This window comes from Lissotriton helveticus, chromosome 3_1 (genome assembly GCF_964261635.1).
Source record: "Lissotriton helveticus chromosome 3_1, aLisHel1.1, whole genome shotgun sequence".
Classification (NCBI taxonomy): Eukaryota; Metazoa; Chordata; class Amphibia; order Caudata; family Salamandridae; genus Lissotriton; species Lissotriton helveticus.
This window is the reverse complement of record NC_136061.1, coordinates 1,046,074,432-1,046,101,484: the sequence shown is the minus strand read 5'-3', so window position 1 is coordinate 1,046,101,484 and position 27,053 is coordinate 1,046,074,432. Positions and strand designations below refer to the sequence as shown.

The window sequence follows — 27,053 nt, the reverse complement described above, 5'->3', positions numbered from 1 at the left end:
AGAGCATTTGCACTACTACCCCTTTTATCTGAAGGACCTCATTTGTAGAACTTGAGAAATCCCTTCCTACAGGAGGGTTTGGAAGTGCATTCCTACCCTTACAATATAAAATTGTGCACCTGATCCCTAAAGCATTGACTTTCTGTTCTTAGACCGTTTTCAAACCATACAAGAGGCCACAAAACAATCTACTGAGTGCAGCTATCTAGGGCAGAGCACTCCCAATTTTGTAACCAGGTCTCAAGTAGAGAATGATCCATCCATTTGCATATTGGACCACGTGCCTTTTTTAGGTCTCCTTAACCAGACAGAGTATTTGCTGTCTGTTGCAAGAAATATTGTTAGATTACAGTGGAGTTAAAATTCACCCATTGCTTACCATTGGTTGGGTTAATTGTCAATGAATGAATGAATGAATGAATGAATGAATGAATGAAGGAATGGTTTACCAGAACGTGCACGGCTCACCCCAACCGTGGTATCTCGGCGCAACGACATTACAGTAAAGCCAGAAAGAGACCAGGTCTAAAACAATGACGTTTTTAGTGCTTTCCTGAGAGAGTGTAAGTCCCTGCAGGTTCTAACAGCGAGAGGCAATTTGTTCTAGAGGGTGGGGCCAAATATGAAACGGACCTGCCACCACATGTAGATGGACAAATGTGCAGGACTGACTGTAGCTCTTTCTCACTGGAGCATAGACTTCTAGCGGGATGATACTGTTTAAGCTTCTGACATATATATTCAGAGCCTTTGCCCAACCGGGCTTTGTAAGTTAAACAGCACAGTTTGAAAGTTATCCTTTTCTTTACTGGCAACCAGTGAAGAGATTTTAAGAGGGGCGCAGAGGACATTCTGAATGGTCGATTACAAATCAGCTGAGCAGTTGTGTTTTGCCCGGCTTGCAATTACGAAACCAAGGACTCATTGGCAGATGCCAGTAGAGCATTTCCATAATCCAGTCTGCTTGCAACCAGAGCTTGCCCATAGGTCTTCCTGGCCGATAGTGGAGGAATGGAAATGCCTTCTTGAGTAAACATAATATGCAGAAACAGGAGCCGTTAGTAGATAGGACTTGCTCTTTCATTTTACGTGCTAGATCTAACTTAACCCCCAAATTTTTAACTACCTTGCTAGGGATAGGGACTACTCATTTTCTTGATTCCTATTTGTGAGCTTGTGTGGCCTGTCCTTCCTCGTCTTACATTTGTCCCTCCCCTGTAGAATGGTCCCATTATCTGTGTTCTTCCACTGCTCATTTTTTATGTGCTCATTTTATCCCTTTTGTTTAAGCACTGTACAAGAGTGCATATTTTCCAGCTGTATCCCTAGTCCACTTCTCTTCCCCACTTTGTGGTCTGTGTCGCTCTCTCCCTTGCCCATGTTCCTCTCCTGTCTCCTCCATTTGCTCTCTAGTTTATTTTTCCTCCCCCCACCAATGCTTGCTTCCCCTGCTTGTTTGCTTCCCTCCCACCCCTGGCTTACTTCTCTATCACCTGCACCCCATGTTGATTCTTCCACCCTCATTTTGCTTTCCCCACGTCCATCATCCATGATTCCGCCCATACCCTCTGTAAAGTTTCTGCCCCGCCCACCACACTCCACGTTGTTGTCTCTCGCCTATGTTTCTCAGTTTGCACTTGTCTCCCGAAAAATGTATTTTCTTTAGGTGCCTCTCTGTGAGTTTCTAATAGTGCATCCCAATATGTTACTCAACAAACCTATCAGTTGCGGCCAGCATGGGTAGTGGGGCGGGCGTGCGGTGTCGCAGAGGAGAAAGGGGATTGCGGGGAGGGCGGGCCGCGGGAGGGAGTCAAAATCAAAAAACAAAAACATACCTTTAGGCCAGGTCTCATGTCTTCTCTGCTACTGCTCTCCTGCGTCCGACTGGAACAGGAAGCAGGCAGCCAGGCTCCCTCCCCTAAGCCAATCACAACTCTGCAATGCAGCGTTGTGATTGATCTGAGCGCTGTGAAATGGCTCTCAACCAGGGGCTGTACGGATGGGCATGTTCTCCATGATGGCCGCAACGCAGCCTGCATGGAGGAGGGGAAAGTGCAAATGACTGGTTTGGGCCTCCCGAGAGGGCGGACCCAACAGTCATTGCGCACTCAGGAGTGGGCAAACCACTCCTGCCCTGCTCCGTAATTAGAGCAGAGCAGAGCAGCCCGACTCACCCGCAAAAGAAACATAAAATGGTATTAACTAAAAGTTATTACCAGTTTGTTTTTGCTTCTCGCACTGCGAGAAAGCAGTTGGGTGACGCTCCTCTGCCATAGCGGAGGAGCCGCCCCTGAAACCTATACCTAAATCAAGCCAGACCTATTGGCTCTGTTAGTGTCTGTTAGCAGTATGTTATTAATACCATGTTTTGTAAATAATTTGAACTGGTAATAACAATTGTTACATATGTGACCATCACTGTGTATGCACTGGATTGAGGCAGATTATTGGATAACTATATATTTTGAACACTGTTATGACCCACTTACAGGGGAGGCCTCTTTGAAGTAAATTTTGCTCCTGGGCACAGCCCAAATGGTCAACCTGCCAGATGACAAATACACCTGCCCACACCAATGCCTTTGTCTCTGCTTGGGGGTAGTTTAACACCTCATTTGGGTTTGAACACTCAGAAGGCTCCAGCTGGAGGCAGGATTTAGGCAGGGAAACATTAATTTTCTGAAGGTGCCCTTTCCTTGCTATTTGTTATGGCCCAGAATGCCATTATGTAGTGAAATTACCTTTTCGGGGCTAGTCACTGTAAGGAGAGATTAACATTAAATTACTACATGTACATCCCCTTTGCAAGGCTAAAGGAAGATGCTACTTATGCAAAGGGAGTTATCAAAGTAATGGAAATCAGTCATACCAGCCACAAAAGACAAACAACAGCTAATGCTTAGAAACAACAGCAGCCCCACGGGGTATACCACCTAGAGCGTTCCACAGGAAAGTCTCAATCGAAATACAGGGGGTGGTTCTTAGACATAATCACAAAAATCAGGACACTACCATTGACTGTCCCTTGACTCCGGCTGTCATATGCACACACTCTGAGATCATTGGCGCTGTAGGTGGAAATACTTCAATCTCTTGCCCTGAATGGGTGTGAACAACATCATACAAGTGGGTGGTAAATCTCATAAAATGTGGGCACACACACTGGATTTTATACAGCACTCACTGTACCCAGACACTGCCCATCAAGCACATACATCTGCAGAAACGAAAGACCAAACTCTTGATCATGATACAGAAAGGAGCCATCAAACCAGTCCCAAAACATCAAAGAAACGTAGACTTTTACTTCAGGTTCCTTGTTATCAAAAATAAAAGGGCAGGCAAATGTAGACCCATTCCAAATATCCTTCAGCTGAACGTCTTCTTCAGAAAACAATCATTCTGAATCGGTTCCCTTCAGGAAGTCTTGCAACTGCTAATGGAGGGTGAGTGTATGCCACCCCAAGCCCTCCAAGACACCTACTTTCACATATACATTTACTACCGGTATCAGAAGTTCCTAAGATTCCAGATAGCAGGTTGCCACACTCAATTCAAAGTTCTCCCGTTTGGTCTAAAATTACCTCAGAGGATTTTCATAAAATGCATAGCACCAGTGGCAGCACACTCTTGATGCTTAGGTCAAGTATGCCTGCACCTTCATGATTCTTTTGTAAAGGGCGCTTCTGAAGGATTCTTCCACCCACAGATTCCTCATCTTTAGAAGACTTCCATGTGCCATACTTCATCCAGAATTTTCCACAATGCTTCTGCGTACCAGTAGATGTCACCATGCGGCTCTGCTGTGAGTGTTTCGCGCCAGAAGTAACTGACTGGAGTTGCTTTTAATCAGCACTCCAGTGTGCTGATTATAAGTTATCAGTGCCTTTCTTTCCGCACTCTTTGATGCTGCTCCTGGTCTACTGTCCCTACATTGTCAGTCTTGCAATGGCTTAAAAAGTCTTACAGCAGTGTGGTAGGGAAAAGGTCCAACCCAAGATTACAGGTTTCACATAGTCAAGAGTGTGTAGAAAGCAGGTGTTTATCACGACCCCTGTGATATTTGCGTGTGATTCTTCAGTTTCGGTTATGTCTCTTAAGTGTTGTGGCATCCAAAGGTGGTCTGTTAACGAGAGGTGAAGCTCTGCATCCCCAAACATAAGTGGTTGTGGTTGAAACCCAAATGATGCTCCAAGTCGCGGAGCCACTCGAGGTCTCACAGAAGGTTCAGTTCCTGATCAAAGTGTTCCATTATGTCCTAGTCGAAGATGCGCCATAAGCTCAGTGCAGCCAATCTAAAGATCTTCCCCTAGCCCCAGTGTCACCCGAATCCGACCAGGTTCTGCAAAACGCCCTGGTCTTGCTCATAACTAGGACAAAGAAGGAATGCTGCTACTTCTGACGCAAACAGACAGAAGGTGATGAAAAGAATGCTTGCAATAAGTCTAACCACTCACAAATGCTCTAGCTAGCATTCCAACTCCTTGTTCTTTTGCCCACTGTGCCACCTCAGTTTGGATCCAGGCATATGCAAATCAATCTTGACCCTGCTCCAGTGGGAACAGTCCAGGCAGAACTGCCAGGCCAGGTCCTCCATGAATCATAACGTAAACAACACAAAACCGGTTTCACCCTGATTGGGGCTCATCAGTCAGGGGTAGCTTGGTTCTATTGATACAGTGGGCACGGGGCCCATATCTGGGCATACTCTTGTTACAGTCGGTGTTACACTAAGCATGCAAAAGATGACAGGAAGAATGCTACCAATAAGCCCCAACCACTTCCAGTCACTCATGGTAGCATTCTAACCCATTGTTCTTTTGCCCACCAAGCCACCTCAGTTTGCACTCATCCATATGCAAATCAGTTGTGACTCTGCTCCAATAAGGGCTGTTTGGACAGAAATGCTAGGTAAAGTCCTCCTTTATCCATCACCTTATTTGTTTTGCAATTTATGCCCTAGGTGCAATGGCTTTGCCCACACATGGGTCCCGTGTCCACAGTGCCATACTAGTCAAGCTTTACCTTGCTAAGAGACACAAGTAGGTCGAAACCGGTCTGGGGTTGCTTGTAGTCCCTTCTGGAGATGGCCTCATCTAGCAGTTTGGGGCTTTTCAAGAGGAGAAGGGCTGGTACTGATTTACATAAGGCGGGCCATTGTCTACAGTGGCATGGCGGGCGGGTGAAAATCAATGGACTGGAATGCACTCCTGAGCAGTTGCCAGTGGCGGAGATTAATGCAAACATTGCATCATTCACTTTGTTTTTGTTGCACTTATTCTGAAATAGGCATCTAAAAACGGGATCGTGGGGAAAGTGTTACATTTGTTTTTTTCCATCTTCAAACATTCTTTATTCGGTTAAAATATAACCATAAAAGATACATAAAAACAATTAAAAAAATATAACGTCAAAGGCAGTACGATTATATCAGTTGTATTACATCAGAGAAGAGCCACAAACATATATTAAAACAAGTGTCCAAAAAGGCTTCAGTGAGCAGATAATGTGTAGTCCGACCTGCATTTGAGCCTTTACAACATAAATTGTGGTATCGCTTACAGTATAAAATAGATCCTCAAATATCCCGGGAAGTGCAAATACCTCATCTGGGCCTGTTTGCTCTGAATAAGGAGTAAGGAAGTGATGCCTATTTAAAGACCACAACTCATAAAGGTCTGTAGGTCATAACCGAGGAGAGGGCTGTAAAAGCATGTAACAATGTCCTCAGTCTGTCAGACCTCTATCTCGGTCCCATGGCAAGATTAATTGCACGCCTCCCAGATCTTAATTGCCCTGCTTAGATAAATGTGCCTATGCATACAAAAGTATAAACATCCATAAGCATTAGGAGGTGTAACATAGCTGGCCTACTTGTGTACATTTTAAATCTTCTAAAAAAGGTATCAAAAATATTTTTGGGGGACAAATAAAATGTGGAAACAACAGTTGATGTCATACGTTCACCCCCAGTACAGAGATCTGGGCCTAAATCCATTGTTTTTTTGCTCACAATGCCATTCCAGTTTGAACCCAGTCATATGCAAATCAGTTTTGGCCCTGTGCCTCATTGGAACAGTCCAGCCCGAACTGCCAAGCCAGGTCCTCCCTGGACTGGAAACAAGCATCCTGCCCCTGCAGCGCGTCGCGCCCAAACTGCTCGTTCTCTGGAAATGGGTGAAGACCTATCCCCCCACGAAACTCCGACCCCATATCCCCATGAGGAGACGTCTTCATACCTCGGACACACAGTGAGGATTAACAAAGTCTGCACACCCACCGTAGAGTGCGATGCGACTGCGAGAACCGTAATATTACCTCATCCCCTGTCGAAACTACGTACACCATGGCAAAGAACCTGCTGCTGAGGAGAAGTGAGTGGTGTCTGTGCCTGCCTAAGCTGTTAGTCATTGTTTTTAAACAAAATTAATCCACACCTTCTGTGGCGGGTATATCCTCCAGTGGTGGGGAACACCCTAGTTGTTTTGATACCCCTCACACACCAACAGGCCCCTTGGTGTCATGCTTCATCATAGGGGTCTTCGCACCCCTCTCCGGGGTGCGGCGTGCTGCAACCTACGACTACGCGGGAGCACTTACAATGACTATGTGTGGTGTGAGTGAGGATTGTCTATGTGAGTGTGTGGTGGGATTTTATTTCTAAGTGAGTGACGTTAAAAAAGTACCTGGCTCGTGGGGTAACAAAAATCTTTATTGGGCCCCCGAGCTGGTGCTATTAAAAATTAAGTGTAGGGAGTATTGTATGCAAAACAATGTGCATCACCTCCTTCTTTTGTGTGTCAACATGTTTCGGTTTAAAAAAAACTTCTTCAGGACTGGGGTACACAAATCCCCACCTTACTCACGTTTCTCTCCTTTTTGATGATTTTTTAATACAAAAAGTGAAATATATAGTGCAGGTGAATCAATGTACCTAGCAAAACGCCGCTTAATAGCTGACCTGTAAGGAGAAGAGGATAAAAAAAAATTGGGTGGTGGTCCGCTTCTTCAAAAACCGCAGGTGTGGTGACCAGTGGGTACAGGCAACAAAGTGCGGTTTCAATAACTAGACAAAAATGTCATACTATATGTTGCAAATTGTGCCTATAGTGATTTATAAGAAAAAACAGAAGACTCACAAACATTTAACATAAAACACACACACTAGTTTTAGGCAAGTTCATATAGTGTCACTTTATGTGGTCATAAGGCTATTCCACCGCTGTTTGAAAAAGAGTGAGAGGAAAACATTAGATAGCCCTCTTTTCATATAACATACTGTTTTGAAGGGTTTCAGTTGCCCCATGAGCCAAACTCCAGACGTAGGGGTCCCTCGTGCTAATCTGCTGCCTGGGAGAGAAGCATGATTAGAGTATTGCCGTTACTTACATTATCGTAGAGATGTTAGCACTGCTCAGGATGTCTATACTCACGAGTTCTGCAAGGTAATACCTCCTGACCGACCCTCACGCGGCTCCGCTGAAAGTGCCGGGTTGGTGTTGGCCGGGCTTTTTTATACCCTTTCCGGCTCCGGACTGATTGATTAATTGTTAATTAAAGTTTCCGGTTCATCCTTACATGGGTTTTTGTTGGTTTTGCTCGCGTCTCCGAGGTATTGTGTACAGCTACTGCGCACGCGTCTAGCGCGTGTCTCTGATCTGTGCATGCGTGTAGGTTAGACGCTTGAAGCACTGCTCTCCTTTCTCTGGAAAATGCTCCGACTGCAAGATTATTTCCAAAGGGTGATTGTCACCCTGTTGCGATACATTTAGATGTTAAGTCAAGTGTCATCTAAGTAAAAATAAATCGAAGGGGGTCTCTTGTGAGTTTAATGCGCGGTAATGAGAGAAACCGCTAATCAGGTGTCAGTGACCTCTACCTGTGATCCCATCGTGTATAATACGTTGTTGGGCAGGTATTTGCTACCAAGTAAAAAATGTAAATGTAAAAAAAATGTAAATTGATACTTGTATAGCGCACTACTCACCCGCAAGGGTCTCAAGGCGCTTGTACGAATACCGCTGTGGAACCCATCCTGGCTTTCCCTGTGAGGTGAGGTGTCCTCCTCCTCCTGGGCACCCCCAAGGTGGAGGCCAGGCATCCTTAGCGTTGTGGGGGCCGTTGTGGAGATTAAGCAAGCTATTGCCCAGAGTTGCAGAGTGGGACTCCATGATTGGAATAGGCACCGAGGCGAGAATTATCAGGTCCGTGGAATTTTTGAGCCCAAGACCCGCCGAGACGGGGAATTGAACCCTGGTCCCGGGCTAGACCTCTGCATCAGGGTCTGCCGCTCTAACCATTGAGCCACACTTCTCCACCAATGTGAACAACCCCATCTAGTCACACGCCACATACACCCATACAGAACGTCATACTGACAGTTATTGCCATAATTGGGCACCCTAATTTGGACGTGCATCCTATTGGAACTTGGCCGCGAAAGTTATACACGGTTTTGTTCATACTTGTGCCTTGTTCCTAATGTGATTAACTCAGAGCACACCTATACACACCGTCGGCCACCACTCCCTGCCCTCTCTGTGCTGCCCTGGCCAACTCAACAACGGGAAATGGTACAGGTCAATATAGTTACATGGAATGTGCGCGGTATGCACACACCGTCACAAAGACACTCACTATATGCCTATTTACAGCGCAGGGCTGCTGGTATTCTGCTACTCCTAGAGACACACATGTCTCTTGGAGCACCTGTGCAGAAGATGGAGAGGCCAAGTGTACGGCACGACCTACTCAGCTCATGCACGGGGTGTCCTCATCTGGGTGAGAACTGGTATCTCATTTATAAGCGAAGAATAGTTGACTGATCCTGAAGGCAGATATACGTTCGTTTGTGTTTGACTCAATGGCCAACTGATATTGATCAGCTCTATCTATGCCCCGAATGTATATCAGCCGTCCTTTTTAGATAACCCAACTGGAGTGTTAGCTAAATGGAACGGAATCCCATACCTCCTTGGAGGGGAATGCAATTCTGTGCTCAACATAGACTTAGACACGTCGTTCACGCCCCTCACCAAAACCACAGCAGTTTCCAATGCGCAGGCCCTCGCTGACTGGCTCACTCACTGGGACTAATAGATATATGGCGCGCCCCAACCCTGACACCCGGGTCTACTCCTATTACTCCGCGGTACATGGGCTACACGTGCGCCTTGACCATATAGTGTGGTCTTCCGCTCTGCTTCCCCTAGTTCGACAGATAGAATTTTTAGGTCGGACACACTCCGACCATAACCCCCAAACGCTGCAACTCATCTGGGAACCTGAGCTCCCGCCAGCCCCCACATGGAGACTTCAAACTGCAGCACTAGAAGACCCAGCGTTCCGCTCATCACTAGGAACTACGCTCCTCGAATATTTAAATCGAAACACAGCTCCTGTGGTATGAAACAGATTGGAAAGGAGGAGGGAGAAGTGCACATCGCCTAGAGACACTGTGCACAGAGCACGGTGAACTGATAGAACACCTTCGCTGCCACAACTACGCTGCACATACGGCCATTACTCACACCACTGCCGATCTTTTGGGCCAACTCCTGGCCTGGCTAATTGTCAGGAGCACGCTCACAATCCGATAGGCGTGCTGCGCACCGACACAGAGCTCCTTCTACATACACAACGCAGCATCCATACAGCTATGACACAGCACTATACCCGGTTGTATCAATTCCAAAGCTGCTGCGATACACAGGTCATCACAGACTTTCTAGTGTATACAACTACCTGAAGCGACACCGACACACAGTGAGATGTTGAAGGAGCCGATTTTGCTAGAGGAAATACAGGAGGCAATATCGTCCCTCGCCACAGGGAAGACCCTGGGACCCGATGAACTCCCGGCAGAGTACTATAAGGCATACCAAGTATCGCTAACAGCAGTTACATGCCCTCCATGAAGGAATGTATGACGTTACAACGAATTCCGTTGCAGCGCATGCCTTTACCACGCATGCGTTACAACGGAATTTGTTTTCCACGCATAACCTTTACCTCGAATACTTGCGTGGTGACGTCATACGTCATTAAGAGGAAACGGATTTTTTTTTTCCGATTTCTCTTAAACGACGCTGATTATCTTCATATCCCGACGTGACTTCTGGTGAGTTTTTTGGGGGGGGGGGGGGGAGACCCCCCCAAGCCCCCCAATTTTTTACTTTTTACCTTTACCACATATGCCTTTACTACAAATCTCGTAGTAAAGGTATGCGTGGTAAAGGCTTTAGTGGTAACCACGCATGTGTTGTACTGCAAGCGTGGTTAAGGATTTCGTGGAAACGGCTTCGTTGTAGTGGCCGTTTCCCCTATGAAGCCGCTGTAGAAGTAGGACAGCTCCCTCCTTCCCTATGCGAGGCGCACTTGATATCCTTACTCGAGTCCGACAGGAACCCCACAGACATGAGCTCCTTTAGGCCCCTTTCCCTGTTCAACACCAACTATACAATATTAGCAAACATCCCTGCAGACAGGCTCGCACAAGTGGTCTCCACCCTGGTTCATGCAGACCGAACCGGCTTTGTGCCATCTCGTAGCACCTCACTCAACCTGCGCCGCTTCTTTTGGGTTGCAACCTATTCCACATGCCCATGGATGAGGGCGGGCTGCCTCATACTCTATCTTGAGAAGGCTTTGGATTACCTAGAATGGGACTACACGTTTGCAACCCTCGAAAAATACAAACTAGATCCCCTCCGACATAAGTGGGAACATGATGTGGGCCTGCAACTCTGACACGGAATGGGCACAGGTGCTGATCAGTCCAGTGAAGGTCCCCAGAAACATGCGATTCGGGCAAATACAGTACTACATCACCCAAAGAGCGTATTTCATGCCTGCCAAAATCAATAGATATTTTAACCATGCCGACTCTGCCTGTCCCAGAGGCGCCACCCATATAAATATGCTCTGGCGCTGCACCACCCTCTGCACATATTGGAGGGAAGCAGCGGATGCACTTCATAAGTGCACCGAACACGACATACCCTTTGAGTGGCCGACATACCTGTTACACAAATTCCATAGAACACGTAACACAAGGGTGACCTCCAGATTCCTAGAGCTAGAGGCAGCCAAGAGATTTATCACCAGAAAACGGAATGCGCCCGACCCCCACGAGCATACAAGCATGGAGGCTTTCCACACTTGCATGGGCAGAGCAGAAAGCATAGCGATCCAGCTCTAAGAAACCAGGGGCTTAGGGACAATACCGATATCCACAAATTGGGACGCAACCATGAAGGTGACGCGCACACACGCACCCCGCCCCCCCCCCCCCCTATTATGTTCTCTTCCCCCAGTTATCAGCTGCACGACCATCGTGGTCACCTCAACAGTCCCAGCCGCTGCATGCTACTCATCGCACGATAAAGTACAATGGTAGTCCAGTTGTTACTGATGTGCACTACGAGTTTTACCATGCACAACTCTCGGGTGCCACCGCTCAGTAATATCCACTGTAGAAGTAACTGTGACACTGTAATTACTAAAAAGTGCTCATGATGCCACGAGGTTCATGTTACTGAACACTAATGTACGATGTACCAATTCATGTTATTGCAAAGGAAAACACGATAAAATATATTTATAAATAATCATGAGGTAGTTCGCTGCAAGATCTTACTGCAAGTATACCAGACGTTTGCTAAAAAGCGGTTAACTGCAAACATAATCAGGGGAAAAGTGCCACTTTTCAGTGCTCTCTGTGCTGCTAAGTTTCTGGTTACCCCTAGATTCAAACAGATTTGCTGTATCTACTTTCGACGGGAGCCCAAGTACACCGGGCAAATGAACATAACCTGCATCTTGGTTTCGAGGTCCAAACAGCAGGCTGGGCAGTGGGCACGGGCTTGACACCAGTTCTTATTAGCGAAGGAAATGTGAAAGTTCTTGTGAAAGAGCTCAGTGGGAGAATGCCTAGCCGGTAGCGTATGTACAAGCTCTTTAAAGTCTGGAAAATTGGGTCCAAGGATGGCTCAAAACACAGGGTCCTCTTGAATTCTAGATATTTTGTTAGATGATCCTTGACCCCAGTGCCTACATATTCCCCAAAGCAAGACTTCAAACCACCAAGCTCCGCTCTGCACATTGAGTTCGGGTTCGTCCCACAGTCGCAACAAGCTCAGCTTCTGGAACCATTGGTGGACAGATTTTAGCCAAGGTACCCGCATAGCATTCCCTGAGGGAATCTATATAATCAATGAGCTTGGGTGTAGACTAAAGACAGGACCCAGTACACCAGGAGATTGTGTAAGGCCAGATCAGCAATTCTTTTAGGCCTTGGTCAAAGAAAATGACAGTGAGAGGGACGCTGGTCGGTAGAGATACCAATAGCTGTGCAAAGTTACTCTCTGCAGTGGCCAGTTGGTGAGTGTCAGCGCAACCCCATATCTCAGCACCAAAGACCGCGGCGCTGTGCGCTTTCCCCGATAAATCTCCAATGCCGGCAGTGATGAGCGAGAGCTCGTCTTTTTGTGCAACCTTAAAATGGCACTAGATCTGTATTAAACGAGCAGCTTGCGCTCATTCGGTTGGGCTGCCGGTTTAAGTTTCTCTGTCAGTTTGACCCCCAGTAGTCAAAACTGTGTACTCTCTAGAGTAGTTGCCTCCCATCTCTAATAACATAATTCTTCGAGGCACCCATTCCAAACACAATATAATTGGTTTTGGTAGCCTTTAGCTCTAAGCCCCTGGACATACAGAAATCTAAAATTTATTAATCAGGAGCTGTAGCCACATGGGTGTTTAAGAGATGGCGAGCAAATCGTCCAGGAAGAGAATGGGAGCCTTTCTGTTATTCAAAGCGGGTCAGTCCGTCCTACATTCCAGGAGTACTTTCACTATTCATATAAAGAGTGAATAACATCGAGGCAAGAACGCACCCTTCTCGCACTCCACGCAAGCTAGGGATGGATGTTGGCTGTTTTTTTCATGGGCGAAACGAATTCTTGTAACTTTAATTGTTTGTACCTCTAGGTGGCAGTAAAATACCATATATTGGCCTGGTCGTTTTTTTGTTGTTTTTTTTAACTTGTAACCCATAAAAAAACGTGGGTCTCGCTTTATTTACCTGCGGGAAAGTGGTGCATGTATTACCCAACCCACGTAACTGGAATGAAAACATTACGGAATTAAAGTAGGTCACATTATTCTCGTAGGGTTTTTAGTGTCATAAGGCCTGTTTTACTGCCAACCCTTTAGGTTATCTTCCGAGTGAATCCGTCTAAGTGTGAAAGAATATCCAGTATCCAGGCCTTTTTGGCGGTCCTTATCTGGCATACAGACTAAAAATGGGCCACTCGAAAACAAGCTGTGTTGGCGTTTATGAGAAACCCCTGCCTGGCTTCACTCACAGATCTCGTTGAAGGGGCAGATGACTGTTTGGATTGTTCTCGAAGTCATTCTCGTCCAGCGGATTTTAAAATTGTCGTTTAACTGCTAGCACCTTATTGATGACCGGTGCAGAACAAACGCTGTAGTAGCATTCTATCGATCTGGGGGGTTCCTAATCAAATTTTAATCCCCAACGTATTGTGTAATTGTGTTATATTGTGTCAAAGGTATTGCTTCCCCCCCAAAAAGGAAATTAAAAATGTGTCATTTATTCCAGGTCATCCAAGTTTAATTCCGGCTGTTCGTGATGGCAACATTAAAAACGTTATACTCATCACTTTTTAGACTCTGTCATGGATTTATCATACTCAAGACAACTAGTTTCTGGGTCCATTCAGCAATATTATCTCGCACATTCGTCAAGACCCACATTTCGTTCTATCTATTTGGATAACACGTAAAAGCTGCCAAAAAAGGATGTTATTAAGGTATCCCCTCCTCTCCCCCCGCTAGCTAAACCTTTGTATGCCAAGCGGCAGAGAAATAGAAACATTGGATTCTCGGTTCAAAAGATATTTCCTCTAACAGTGTCTTTGGTCTTCAAAGGACGCTGCGTTCGCCATAATGTATCGTAATAAAATGTGGGTACATTAAAAAAAACAGCTTTTTTGTTTTAATTGTTTAGTTTGTGAAGTAGAAATGATCCAGGGCACATACTAGCTAGTTGTCTATGAAAAATGTTAAGAAGAGTTTTTCATGAAACATGGTATATTATTTGTGTACCATTTTCTAATTTTGTTTTAGTCTTGAATTAATGTTCTCAGGAATTCTAAAACATACATTGCTGGCGATAAGGTGAGCGCAACACCCCAGAGTGGTGTCAATGTCTTTTTTTCACTAAGCACAAACGGCAAAATAAAGATGTGAGTACCTGGATAGATCTTGAACTTCGAGCTGGAATAAAAATAAAAATACAAACGGTGCATCAATCTACATTTTAAGCACACTCCCACCTCAAGGAGACCAGGGCACACTCCAGATAGGTGGAAAATGGCATTTTCACCAGTAAAAATGTCAACTTATAGAGATCTGCCTTTTGAGTACCAGACACTGCTTCCTAAAGAAACAAGCATTGGCATATCCAATAGGTCCCGCTTTTGGGACCTTGTAAGTATTTAGTTATGCAGCACAATATCCTTGGTGCATCAACTTCAACTGTTGCATGGCTAAACACTTATAAGGTCCCAAAGGCGAGACCTATTGTGGTTGCCAATGCTTGTTTTTCCTGGCCGCCAACTAAAGCCGAAGGAGGGGGAAAACTAGACAGATGTAAGTATCAACCCGAACCTACAATGGAACCTTTCTAGTACTGGCCCAACCTCAAAAGGAGAGAAGGGGGAGGGGTGAAGAATCTGCAGAAGATAGATTATACACCATAAAAAGAGTTATCGGACACAGGGGATACTTCTTCCCCAGAAACCTAATCTTAAGAAATTGTCTCAAAGCAGTACCCAACAGGCGGCACTAAGAAATGCCAATCAGACAAGAAAACCATGCAAAACTGGCCAGGCAATGAGTTACTGCTCCTCTCCTGAGAAGCCAAACAGTTGTCCTTGGCACACAAATGCCCCGTAGTTCCCGAGTCAGCCTTGACATGTTTAGCTGTTCGAATTGTTGTCTTATTACCAAGCGAGCATAACATCAAGACCGGTCAAGGGACATTGCAGGGAGAGCTTTGAGACTGTCTGTGGCAAGTTTGTTAGGAATAAATGTAAATGTATGTATACTTGTAAAGCGCACTATCACCTTTCAGGCATCCTGGCGCTGTATACCGCTGTGGAACCCTTCCTAGCTTTCCCTGTGAGATGCCCCCTACTGGGCACCCCCAAGGTGAAGCCAGGCATCCTAACGCTTTCGGGGCCGTTGTGGAGATTAAGCAAGCTATTGCCCAGAGTAGCAGAGTGGGACCCATGATTAGAGTAGGCACCGATGCGAGAATTATTGAGTCCGTGGACATAGAGCCCAAGATCCTGCCGCGTCGGGAATTGAACCCTGGTCCCGGGCCAGACCTCTGCCTCAGGGTCTGCCGCTCCAATCGGTGAGCCACACTTCTCCACCATAAGGGTCGGTGTCCCAGGGGATTAGCTCCATTTGGGGATACGTTGTCTACACAATTTACAGCAGGCTGTCAGAAACGGATGAGAAAAGCCTATGGAATCTGTATTGCACCCACACGCTCTGAAGCTAAATGGAGCTAAAAATTACACACATCGATTGAAAAGCACGTGTTAAAAATACATGCTTTGATCAGAAACATTAACAATCTGAAAGAGACACGTTAGTATTAGATTCCTTACCTTAGAATATCCCCAGGCGTCAGACTGGATCCGGAAACTTTTGCGTAGCAGTACCCTTGCGCGTCGGTAGGCGTCGTCTGCGGCTCCGTGTCCGTCGTCGGTGTCGTGGGCGCCGTGATGACATCGTCGGAGTACTTAGACGCCGCCTCCGCGTGCTGACGTCAGTTCTTCTTTTTTCCGCGCCAGCAAGCGCAGATCTGTAAAAAGCAGTAACCCTTAGTCAATTTTTGACTAAACTTTTTGGATCATTTTTGATCATTTCTAGAAGTCTTACGACTCCGATCGGTGCCGTAGGGATGCCTGGCTTTAAGCACTACGAGGATTGCGACCGCACAATGTCGGTCACGGATCCTCACCACCTGTGCCTAACTTGTCTAGGCGTCGACCACGACGACAAGGCCTGCTCCGACTGCCGGGCCCTCTCTTCGAAAGCCAGGCGGGAGCGGTCCCGCAGGCGACTCGCACTCCGGCAGTCGGTCCCGCGCCGCGAGAGGTCTCGGTCCCACGGGAGGTCGAGGGACAGGTCGCGGGCTCGGAGCCACCACAGTTCCGAGAGTAGGCCGCACTCCTCCGGGTCGAAGTCGTCGTCAGGTAAGAAGCACAAGAAGTCCAAGAGGCGTCATCGCTCTTCGGACTCCCCCCGACGCTCGCGCGATGCGGCCGGGGTTCGGGTGACACCACCCACGCGGCTCCGTCGAAGTCGCGGGTGCCGCGTCCAGCTCCACACCCTCCGGTCCCTGGGCAAGACGCGACGCCGGAGGAGATCGAGCGCTTCCTCATGGCCATGAGGAAACTCTCTCCTCCGACGGGCTCCGCGGCGCCTTCGGGCCCAGCGGACCCGTCTGGGGCCTCTAGCAGGTCGGGGGCTTTGGCCCCGACGCCGTCGGGTGCTTCGGCCCCGACGCCGCCGCCTTCGGGCCCCACAATCCCGACACCGCCGGTGCCTTCGGGCCCGGCGCCGCAGGGTCCAGCGGTCCCGGCGCCGCCAGCGCCTTCGGGCCCAGCGCCGCGGGACCCCGCTAGACCTTCTTTGGGATCTGGGTCGTCGCCGGTGGACCTTACGACCTCCCCGGCGTCGGACCATCAGGTGACGACTCCGGCGCCGTCCTCGGGCGGCGCCGTCCCTGATACCTCCTTCGTTCCTGTTCCGACGTCGGGACGGCCCTGATGGGCGCCGCTCCAGATGCTGCTTGGGGAGTTTCACTTCTATGAACAGGCCCCATTGACTGAGTACCCTGAGTATCAGGAGATGGGTGATGAAGGAGATTGGGAGGGGTCTGAGGACCCTCTGACCCGAGAGTGTCCGTCTCATGAGAACTGGGCAGGAGACCTTGGGGAGGCCAGTGGCCTGGACACCTCTCCAGACACTGGTTTTGTCTCCCCTCCTACCGTGGCTTCGGAGGAGGGGGCAACCTACAGTGTGGTGTTGATGAGGGCTGCCAAAGCCTTGAGCCTTGAGCTCCCCATCGCGGCTGTGAGGACTAATCTCCTCACTGAGGTCCTTAAACCGCAGTCAAGCTCGGCCGAGCCTCTGCTGCCCTTTAATGAGGCCTTGACCGACGTTCTTCTGGGCACTTGGTCCAAGCCCGCTACGGGTTCGCCCGTAGATAGGAACGTGGCCAGACGCCACCGCCCAGCCCCGGGCGACCCATGTTTCCTGTCTACCCATCCCACCCCCGAGAGCCTGGTCATCCAGGCCTCCAATTCCCAGACCGCATTCCCTTCGGCACCGCCGGACAGGGAATCCATGAGGTACGAGCAGTACGGCAAAAAGATCTTCTCGTCCCTTAGTCTGGGACTGCGGTCTTCCAATACCGCATGCCTCTTGGGCCGCTACACCCACTCTCTGTGGGATACGGTTGTGGAAGTGCTGCCAGAGTGTCCGTTGGAGGTACGGGCCAAACTCGGCCAAGCCCTTGTGGAGGGCCGGGATGCAGCCAAATATTCTATCCGGTGTGGGCTGGATACCACCGACTCACTAGGTAGAGCGATGGCAACGACGGTGGCGGTCAGACGCCACGCCTGGTTGAGGTCCGCCAACTTTTCGGCCGATGTCCAAAACACACTGATGGACATGCCGTTTGATGGCCGTCGCCTCTTTGGCGACAAGGCAGACCATGCGCTTGACCGCTTTAAGGACTCCAGGGCTACGGCCAAGTCCTTTGGCCTCTCGGCTCCGCGCCAGCAATCGGCTGCCTTTCACTCCTTTCGTGGCCACGGAAGGGGTGTACCCACACGTGCTGCCAGCCACGCTCCAAGGTAATACCCAACGCGGTGGCGGCCATGGGAACCGCCGTCCCGGCGGTCGGGGACAACGGCGAGGTCAGTCCACACCTTCCCCCACAGCATCCGCCTCTAAACCCTCCTAGTCCGTGCTTTCATTCCCATGTGACGCCAGTGGGGGGCAGGGTTCGCCATCACCACCTCCACTGGCGCACTGTCACTTCGCACAGGTGGGTGCTGCAAATCGTCCGAAGGGGCTACTCCCTCCCCTTCGAGGCGACTCCTCCAGCCATGCCACCGCAGAACCACCATGTATCGGGGATCATTTGCGACTTCTGCAGGAGGAAGTTACAGCCCTCTTGGCCAAGGGGGCCATCGAGCGCGCTCCTGGGCCAGAAGTAGGGTGTGGTTGCTACTCCCACTACTTCCTGGTACCCAAAAAGGGCAAAGGGGGCCTACGCCCTATCTTGGACCTACGGAACGTCAACGGCTTCCTCCGGAAGGAGAAGTTCGAAATGCTGACTCTGGCTCAGGTCCTAGCTGTAGGAGAGTTGGGTCTGCAATCCTATGGTCACCCCAGATTTTTGCTTTTTGCTTCACTGGTTTACGACTTTCCCTGGCTGTGGGCCTGCTAATCAGACCCACAGCCTAGCTGTTCTCTCTCTAAATTGACAACCTTTTACTTTAGGTGCATTTACCAATTGGTACTGGGCCACCTTATCAGTCCCTGTACAGTGTACCTTGGGTATCCAGGGCATAGGTGTACCCAGGGCCTACCAGGGGCTGAAGCATGTATTATGCCACCCCTGGCTGGCCATCTAATTCTGACACAACTGGCTGCATGACAGCTGGGGCAAGGTGGTGTAAACACCCTTTGCTGTAGATATAGTATACCTATATCTAACCCTAAAATGGACACTTATATTCCTATCAGTCACTCCTATGGAAGGCCTTATCAATCCTGAAGGCAGAGTGCTTGGAATTATGTGAGATGTTGCTCTGGCATGAGCTGAGCCCATCTGCAGCTTGCGGAACCAAGTCCTAATAGCTGTTCCATCATAACGCTATACCATATACTCTTAAGTGCATTATCAACCTCGCGGTTAAATGCTAACTCTGGTATAACATTATCAAAACATGTCGAGTAAGGTGTCATACGAATTGGAATACTACCCCCTCGCCAATTCTGGCGACGGGGGTAGCATTCCACCCTTCTAGAGGGGCACGACATGTATGTAACTGTGAATTCCGGTTAAAGTTAACTCAAGCCTTGGCATCACAAAATGGATGCTGCCACCACAGACACAAGTCTGACCTCCTGCTGCTGGGAGTCCTTCCAGCGAGGGAGGCTTGGACAAAGGGTTTCCTGCCTTGGGAGGTGCTAGCACCACCCCAGACAGGATTTTGTGTATTGGGTAGGATAGGCCTGAAAGGAATGAGACATGCCTGGGGCACACAAGGTGCCCTGTGCATACACAGGTTCAAACCAGTTGCTGGGGCACTCCAGCCCCAGCTCTGGCGGGAAACCGGACAAAGGATAGGGGGTGTAACCACCCCCCTTCCTGGTCCCACCCAGGGTCGGGACCTAGTCAGTAGTGCAGCCCCCTTTAGCAGGATAAAGGTAGGAGCTGGTCCCATTCCATATTAGATTAATCCTGAACTACTTTACAAGAAGAAACTCTGGACTTCGACGTTCTGCTCCACAGAAGACTGAAGAATCTCCCTTGTGGACAAGGAGTGTCCACCCTGCAACTGCAGGCACCATCAAGCGTCCAGCGGCTTCACTTTGTCGTCTTCCCTCGAGGATCCAGACTTCAAAGCCCGACGAGACCCGGATTCCCAGACCTCTCCGACCTCAACTCATATCTGCAGCAAAGCTGAGGCCCGTGGGTGCGACGAGACACGTGGGACCGGCCATCTTGAAAGAACCTGCACTTCGCTTCCAGCACGACTCCCGAGGTAAACTCGACCAAGTGCTTTGGGGATTGAGAAGCCCCAGCCCCGAGCAGCCCCTGCACCGAAGATCAGCCCTCCAGCTTCCACGAGATCTGCGTGGGGCCCTTCTGCTTGTTTGCTGCTCGACGCGTTGTCTGGTCACTTGCCGGCTGGCTAGTGGCCTCCTAGACGACGAATCTTGAAATCTTCACTGCTGGTCTGGTTGCTCCAGACTAGCCCTTGCTCCCTTCCAAAAGAGGGGCATCCCGGACTCTCCTAGTCCGCACCAGACGCCTTTTCCACTCACCGCGTGGGTTGCCTTTGCCAAGGCCTGTTTACTCCAATCCCGGATCCGACACCGCCGACAGCGAGAGCCTGCGTGGGACAGCTCGTGCCTCCATCCTGGTCGTCGAAGACACCTCCTGGTCCACGTGGCTGCAGAGTCAAGCGTCCACTCTTCACCTGATCGCGACGACAGCATCTGGTTCCACACCGGTCACTGGCTAGTGACTTTGAACACTGTCCCCTCTGCTTTCAGGTCCTCTTCTTCACTGATCCACCCTTGGATCTCACCGGACATCTTCCTCCTGGTCGCCTGCAGCATCTTTTCTTCCAGGCTCCATAGACTTCAACGCGAGAACCCAACACACTTTGACACCTATGCACCCGCAGCCCGTGGGTGAGGTAACGAGAGCATTTCGGTGCTCAAGGGTAGTTTAACTGTCCTAGTGTCCAGTTCCACAGTCGTCTTATTCCTACCTAGTCAGGATTGTCCGTACTCACCTTTAACTTGAACTGTACTGTCCATAGACGTTGTTACGCATCTCGCGTGTGAGTTCACACTCTGCACACGCGTCCCGTGGGCCTCCTATTACTTACCTAAGGTGAAGATAGCGTAGTCCTAGCGAACCTCCAGCCTCTGGACAGCTCCATTCCTTCTATCGACTTTCACATTCCACTTACGTAGTATATGGTTTGTCGTGCCTCTAGGGCACCATTGTAATTTTGTGCAACTTATCGTATTTTTCCTAAGAGATTGTCATGTGCTTAGCCCTCTGACCTCATAAAGAGTTCAGAGGTGTTTGTTATTAATAAATATACTGTTTATTTTCATAACAACCTGTGTGGTGTCCTTTCATCTGGTATTCAAGGGGTTATATTGTGGTAAAACAGCTGGCTTCACATGCCAAAAGAGTTTAGCCTAAGACTGCTTTGTCCATGCTACCATTAGGATAGCTGGTCTATAAGGTTGACTTACAACCAATCACCATAAGGGTTGCTTGGACTGATACAAGGTGATCACTAGAACTAGTGAGCATCATATATCAGGCCAACTTCTCACACTAGCTGCCCTGGACCCAGGAGACTGGATGGTAGCGTTGGACTTGCAGGACGTTTATTTCCACATCCCCGTCCTGCCGGCCCACCGGCGCTACCTGCGGTTCACGGTTGGCCACGAGCACTTTCAGTATACCGTGCTCCCCTTCGGCCTTACCAGCGCCCCACGGGTGTTCACAAAGGTGATGACGGTGGTCGCAGCTCATCTGCGCAGGTTAGGGGTTTCAGACTTCCCCTACCTTGACGACTGGTTGTTGAAGGCGGGCTCGCCCCAGACACTCGTCAGCCACCTCCAGACTACGGCAGATCTCCTGCACCGGCTGGGGTTCTCCATCAATGTGCCGAAGTCACACCTGTGCCCCTCTCAGAAGCTCCTTTTCATCGGAGCGGTTCTCGACTCGGCACGGTTTCGGGTTTATCCTCCCGAACAGCGGGTCCGGGATATTCAGGCTCTGATTCCCATCTTTCAGCCGTTATCCCGGGTCTCGGTCAGGTTGACGCTGCGGCTTCTGGGGCTGATGGCCTCCTGCATGGCGGATGCGGGCTCTGCAGTGGGACCTGAAGTTTCAGTGGGCCCTGCATCAGGGCAACCTGTCCGACCACGTCCTGATCTCGGAGGGCACTGCAAGACAGCTGCAGTGGTGGCTCACGGACCGCGATTGGGTCAGCGGCAGATCCCTCTCCCTTCCCCAACCGGAGCACATAGTTGTGACGGAGGCGTCCCTCCAGGGCTAGGGAGGCCACATGGGAGAGGCGGAGATCAGAGGCCTCTGGTCTCCGGCGGAGGCCCGGCTCCACATTAACCTGTTGGAGTTACGGGCGATTCGTCTAGCACTGAAGGCATTCCTCCCCTCTGTCCGGGGGAGTGTAGTGCAGGTGTTCACGGACAACACCACCGCCATGTGATATTGCAACAAACAGGGCGGGGTGGGGTCGTGGACCCTTTGCCAGGAGGCTCTGCGCCTCTGGCAATGGCTGGATCGCCAGGGCGTGACCCTGGTGGCTCAACACCTGGCAGGTTCTCTGAACACCAGGGCGGACGAGCTCAGCCGGCGGTGCATGATGGATCACGAATGGCGTCTGAACTCGGACGTGGCGCAAGGCCTCTTTCAGCATTGGGGAGAGCCTTAGTTAGATCTATTCGCCACCGAAGAGAACGCGCAATGTCATCAGTTCTGCGCGTTGGATTCTCCAAGGCGGCACTCGCTCGGAGACGCTTTTCGTCGCGAGTGGAGTTGCGGTCTATTGTACGCCTTTCCGCCTATACCACTTCTGCCCATGGTGCTGAAGAAGATCAAGTGCGACCGGGCCCAAGTCATCCTTGTGGCTCCGGACTGGGCACGAAGGTACTGGTATCCAGAGCTACTCAGTATGTCAGTCGATCCCCCGGTTCGTCTGCCTCTTCAGGAGGACCTTCTGTCGCAGCAACAGGGGACGGTCCTCCACCCGAACCTGTACAGTGTCCACCTCCATGCTTGGAGATTGAGCGGCGACAGTTGAGGCCATTTGACTTGCCTCCTGAAGTCTGTAACGTCATTCTGGCAGCCAGGCGTCCCTCCACAAAGTCGGTATACGCCTGCAGGTGGAACAGATTTGTGGCTTGGTGCACAGCAAAGGCTGTGGATCATCTTGCTGCCCCTCTCTCTGAGGTTCTTCTCTTCCTTCTTTCTCTTGCCCAGCAGGGCTCTGCTCTGGGCACTATCAAGGGCTACCTTTCTGCCCTTTCAGCCTTTCTGAGGCTGCCTGATCAACCTTCTTTGTTCAAGTCCCCTATTCTAAATAGATTTCTAAAGGGCATCACACACACATTCCCTCCTGTTCCGTTTGTGATGCCTCAGTGGGACTTGAACCTGGTTCTTACGTTTCTGATGTGCACTCCCTTTGAGCCACTTCACAACTGTCCTCTCCGCCTTCTTACTCTGAAGACTGCTTTCCTGGTTGCCATCACCTCTGCCAGGAGAGTGAGTGAGCTCCAGGCTCTTTCTTGTACTCCACCTTTCCTTTCTGTCCATCCGGACAAAGTGGTGTTGCGTACTAAGCCATCTTTCCTGCCCAAGTTTGTCACAGCCTTCCACATTGGGCAGTCTATGACCTTGCCAACCTTCTTCCCGCCACCGCATCCCTCTAAAGAGGAAGAGCGGCTCCACCGTCTGGACCCAAAACATGCGCTCTCATTTTACTTGGATCGCACACGCCAGTTCCGGGTGGATGACCAACTCTTTGTTGGTTACGTGGACGCTAAGAAGGGGAAAGAGGTGCACAAGAGGACCATCTCCCGGTGGATCATCTTGTGTATCCAGGCATGCTACTCCTTGGCTAGAAAGGAGCCCCCTGTTGGATTACGGGCTCATTCCACCCGAGCCACGGCGACTACAACTGCCCTGGGCCGGGGAGTGCCCTTACAAGACATCTGTCAGGCGGCTACGTGGGCATCACTGCACACGTTTGCAAGACACTACTGCCTGGACAGCCAAGTCCGGAGGGATGGCTTCTTTGGCCATTCTGTCCTCCAGGACTTTCTGGTGTGATTATTGGTTCGCAGACCCACCACCGGGGTTGGTATTGCTGGGGTATCTATTCTAAGGTAAGGAATCTAATACTAACGTGTTTCTTTCAGATGCACAAGTTACTACTTGTGTAACGATATATCTGTAAGAGACATTAGTTAGTATTAGATTCCTTACCGACCCACCCATCCTCCCCGTTCTGCGAACCAATATCTAGGGTTAGGGTTACCCCCGCTTTCAGGGCCCTAGTTTCAATGGCACCAGTGTTGGTTTTTAACATGGCTCTGCGTTTCTGGCGCGGAAAAGCTGTGTCTAAGAACTGACGTCAGCACGGCGCCCACGACACCGACGACGGACGCGGAGCCGCAGACTACGCCTCCCGACGCGCAAGGGTACTGCTACGCAAAAGTTTCCGGATCCAGTCTGACGCCTGGGGATATTCTAAGGCAACGAATCTAATACTAACTAATGTCTCTTACAGATATATCGTTACACCAGTAGTAACTTGTGCTTTAATTTCCAATAGGAGAAAAGACTTTTCAATATTAGAAATTATAATGTTTTCTAGGGATATAGATTTAAATAAAACTTTTTATTGCCCTTGAAGGAAAAAATATTTCTAATCTGACTTTCTGGATGTAAATAAAGATATAATATTTTTCTTGCGTCGTTCAAACAGTACTTGATAGGGAAGAAAAGGCAAGAGTTTCGGGGTGGGCGGAGGAAACAGATAAACGGAGAAAGAAGAGTGTGTGTGCTTTAGACAGACAATGCCACAGAGAGCAAAAAAGAACCACGGGGGAGAGGATACAAAGATGGAGAGAGAAAGTGCAAGATAAAGAAAGGATGAGAACATGAAAAAGAGGAGAGGACTAGAGTGAGGGAGAGAGGCAGTAAAGGAAGGAGAGAGACAGAGAGAGAGAGAGAGGATACCGAGAGAGACAGAATGCGTGCAAGAAAGCGTAATCCCAGGGTGATGAAGGTTAAACATCCAACGTTTACAATTCCTCACTACATAGAGTAGATATACATCTCCTTGCTGCACTGTTTCAAGTCCATTAATGTACCCAGTGGTCAAGGTGGGGGGAAAAATGAACGGGAACTGTGGGTGGAGACTCCGAGGGCGGAGATAACCCAGTTTTGAATCAGTGGGCGGAGTCAGAGGTGTGGCCAGAATGTGCCAAACATCCCAATTTTTAGTATTTGTTTGGCATTTCACCAACCAGTTACAACTTATTGTGTTGTTTATTTCAACCAATGGATACACTTGATTATTTAAGGTTTAATAGTAGTTATTGACATTTAGCCCCTTGCATGCGTGGCGAATTTTCGCGCTGTGCGGGCGTTTTTAAAAGTGGGCGGGATTATGACGGCCCCCGTCATGAGCATGCAAGGGGTTAAATACACTTACAAAGTGGAATACATTTCCAATCACACAATGTCCCAAATACACTTAAAAGTGGAATCCCAAGCCATTTATCTCCAAGTCATGCAGTTTGTCTCATTAGCACTTTTCTTCTCTTCTTCCACAAGAGCAGTTCAAACATGATTGGCAAAATATCCTAGTTTGCAAATGTTTTCTATATAATTATGGCTCTGCCATAATTGTCACATAATACATCATCCACTGCATAATCTTGCATTTTTAACTAATCATTTTTGTAGCTGAAACGGATTAAAAGTTACTAAAAACGTGACTTGAGTTGCTGCAAAGTGGACGGCGCTTTGCAAAGGTTGACTGATCACCTTTCTCACTGCTGCATTTGTATGTTATACTGACACTAACGAGGCAGAATATTTGCAGAGACTTAACATGTGTAAAAATGTCTAATAAAGTATAAGAAAATATATTGCATTACGCTGCAGCCTTTTTTTTTTTTTGTTGCATAATTTAGTCAACACTGTGGCATCATTTTATCCCCCATTGCTAATTCCAGTGGCGTCAGAGCAGGTAGCACATGTTAAAAGTGCTTGTGCATGAAGCAGAAATTGTGAAGTTTGCAAACTTAGTTTGGTTTGAGTGCAAATCCTGCATTGCCGATCCTTGGTGAGTTGCAGCTACTACTGCTGAAACAAGGCCAATGGAGGTACCAATGGGTGAAGCAGACTGGCCTCGATGGCAGTGCCGGCTTTAGTGCTTGTGGCGCCCTGTGCAACAATGTTTGTTGGTGCCCCCAAAGATCACCTACGCCTCGGACACTACACAGAGACAGTCATTTATATGTGTGTAAATCACTGTATAGAAATGTTACATAAGACAAAGGACTACAAGGTGTAGAAGACACATGACAACCATACTAGTAGGGAGTATAGTTTAATAGCTCACTGTTCTATGTTAGGATTTTAACTTATAAACTGCAAGTAACAAAAGGATCTCTCTGACACAAACAGTAATCTACTAACCTAGTTAACATTATGTGCACTTTGTGATCTGCATGGTACAGGTTCTTTGCAGCAGGCACATTAACCCTCTGTGCCACCTTTCCAGGAGTCAACCCTTCCACTAGACAAAACTCCAATCTCTCTCTAGGAAGAACATTAATCACCGAAGTTATCATGACATTTTTATTGTTGCTGAAAGTTGCTGGTGGCCAGGAAGGAGGCAGCACGTTTTTTAAAACCATAACATACTTGGAAACACTACGCAACCACCCGAAAAGGTACCCAGTGCGGCCACACTGTTCGCACTGCCCTAACCTGCTCAAGGTTCATGTGACCTCAGTGACAGAGTCACAGTAACTGGATCACTGTTGCTCTAGGGTGTGCTCCTTCGTAGCCCTGCCCGCAAGGCTGGAGGTGAACTTCAGTATGGGTTGTGGTGGACAGGCCATCAAGGTTAACCCACACTTGCCACTGCACTGCAAAGGTCGACCTGCTGGTGCTAAGACACCTGGGCTTCTAAGGTCTAGTGGGGCTTTCTAAGGTCTAGCATGGGAATGTGCTCCCTCAGGCAAGGCCAGATTGGGAACCAAAACCAGCCCTGGCAAAGTGCTCGGCCGGCCCCCAGCGGGGAGGTTGGGGGTGTGACCGAGCTTTTTGCCGGGGCCGGTTTTCGGCCGATTTTGCTGCAACAATGGCCCTGTAACAAAAACGGCCCGACCCTTGCGGCGCACCGGGGCATTGCCCGGTGCTCGCAACAGCCAGTCCGGACCTGCCCTCAGGAGAGTGGTCTGGGGGACTGGTCATGAAGGCTGAACCCGGCTCCCCGGTTCCAAATTCGACAGCTCTGGCCATAGTGCCACATCCTCTCCCCCACTGAACACCATACTGCCCCACTGAGAAAAACTCACACTGCCTTCAGCTACAACCCAATTGTGCCCTGCTATAAACACCAGGATGTGCCTTA

The 27,053-nt window shown here is 49.2% G+C and overlaps 1 protein-coding gene across 5 annotated transcripts in view; it reads left to right on the top strand.

Moving 5' to 3' along the window:
• The window catches only part of UBR3 (ubiquitin protein ligase E3 component n-recognin 3), a 1,992,321-nt gene that overhangs the window by 848,428 nt on the left and 1,116,840 nt on the right, over positions 1-27,053 (top strand). The window lies entirely within an intron of this gene.